The sequence below is a fragment of the Octopus bimaculoides genome, chromosome 19 (genome assembly GCF_001194135.2).
Source record: "Octopus bimaculoides isolate UCB-OBI-ISO-001 chromosome 19, ASM119413v2, whole genome shotgun sequence".
Taxonomy (NCBI): domain Eukaryota; kingdom Metazoa; phylum Mollusca; class Cephalopoda; order Octopoda; family Octopodidae; genus Octopus; species Octopus bimaculoides.
This window is the reverse complement of record NC_068999.1, coordinates 37,993,515-37,995,835: the sequence shown is the minus strand read 5'-3', so window position 1 is coordinate 37,995,835 and position 2,321 is coordinate 37,993,515.

Genomic DNA, 2,321 nt, shown 5'->3' with positions numbered 1-2,321 from the left:
ACACACACACACACACATACACATACATACATACATACATACATACATACATGCTGAGATCCCCTTCGGTCATGACTGACCATGGGATTGCACCTAGAAAGTTACCCTCCCAGGCACAAGTCCGGGCAAGGTTGTTTATGGAAGACCAGCAGTTGCCCATGCATACCGCCCTCCCCTCTCCATGCCACCGATGTAATCAAAGGGAAAGACAAGGGCCGACAGATTTTGGTCCCTGTGACGTCACAACTCATTTCTACAGCTGAGTAAACTGGAATAAAGTGTTTTGCTCAAGAACACAACACGCAGCCCGGTCCGGGATTCGAACTCATAACCTCGCGATATTAAGCTCGACGCTCTAACCACTGAGCCATGCGCCTTTATACATATATATATACATACATACATACATACATACATTCATACATACATATATACATATATAGATAGATAGATAGATATACAAGGTATATATATGTATAGATGTATATGTATATATGTATATATATGCGTATATATGTGTTGCAGTATGTTGTGTTTTTGTCACTATACCTAGTGTTTAGCCAAAAGGAACCGATTGAATAAATAGCAGATCCTAAAAATTTATTGATGATGGTTTGTTATACTAAAGCCAACCCTTCAAGGCTGACTCCAGCATGGCCACAATCCAAGGAACAAAAGTTAAATATAAAACACTTTACACTGTAAATTTCAAATGATCGTTTTGGTTTTTTTAATTTCATTTTATTTGAGTTTTTTTTTGTATTTTCTTTTTTTCTTTTTATTTTCTTTGTGTTTTTTTTTTATTTTCTGTTCTGCGACTGAACTGTTCCCTACGTCTTGTGCCGAAAAAGTCTGTTGGTCATTATAGAAATCTTATGGTTGGTATGAGCGACGACGTTTTTGATGAAACTCTAGACGTCAGTGAGATTGATCTAGCTGGTCTGCTTTGGAGGACTTGTGGGCCCAGTACTGCCAGAGATAATTTCTAGAAATCTCTTAACTGGTAGTGCTACCAAAAGTCACTGACGGCGGGAGATAATGTCTACAAGCACAAAAATGCTACCAAACAGGATTTATCCGAGATGCACGCAGAGCACCTGCACAGCGTCCGAGTACTACAGACTTGTTGAGTTATGTCGAACTTCTGTTATCGCATGTGGGACAAAACCGACTAGCCACCAAATCTATCGTGAGGACCGCCCCAACACCTACTTTTAACAAAACAGGGCAAGTGATGTAGATCTGTCATGTAGCTATCGTCAATGACGTTGTGTGATGGGTGAGACTGAAAGGATTGAAGAAAAACACGTTCGTCAACGACGATTTTAATTGCCACGGGGAAAGGAAAGTGAGGAGAGGGAGAGAGAGAGAGAGGGGGGAGGAGAGAAGCGCTACTTCCGAATGAATTTGGGAAAATACGAGTGACTGTGGCAAAAATGGGTAGAATGAATGACATTTCTCTGAGCTGTAGGCTAGAGAACAACAGGTGGACAAAGGCTCGTCTTTTGTTGGTCAGGTTAATCCTGGATCTGTGGAGTTCCTTGATTGGCCCCTAATTTGAGTTTCTCCTCTCTCAGGAGGACGGCATCACTCATACTTGGTATATTATGAATACGTTTATCGCATTTCACTGTATTTTCCATTTCGAATTTCTTTACTGCCCACACGGAGCTACACACAGAGGGGACAAACAAGGACAGACAAACGGATTAAGTCGATTATACCGACGCCAGTGCGTAACTGGTACTTATTTAATCGAACCCGAAAGGATGAGTGGCAAAGTCGACCTCGACGGAATTTGAACTCAGAACGTAGCGGCAGACGAAATACCGCTAAGCATTTCGCCCGGCGTTCTAACGTCTCTGCCAGCTCGCTGCCTTCTTTCTCTTCATCTTTTTATATTAATTGCCGCACCAATTGTGGTCGGCCCTTGGGATGTCTCCCTTGCTTATGGCCCGCTGGCTAAGGTGTTGAACTAGCAGAATCGTTAGCGCGCAGGACCAAAATGCTTAGCAGCATTTCGTCCGTCTTCACGTTCTGAGTTCAAATTCTGTCGCAGTCGACTTTGCCTTTCATCTATTGGGGAACAATAAACTAAGTACCAGTTGAGCACTGGGGTTGATGAAATTGACTTGACCTACCCACCAACTTTCAGGCCTTGTGCCTAGAGCAGAAAAGAAATTATTATTATTATTATTATTATTATTATTATTATTATTATTATTATTATTAGTAGTAGTAGTAGTAGTAGTAGTAGTAGTAGTAGTAGTAGTAGTAGTAGTAGTAGTATAATTATAGTCTATTGTTTTTAGTGTGTGAAT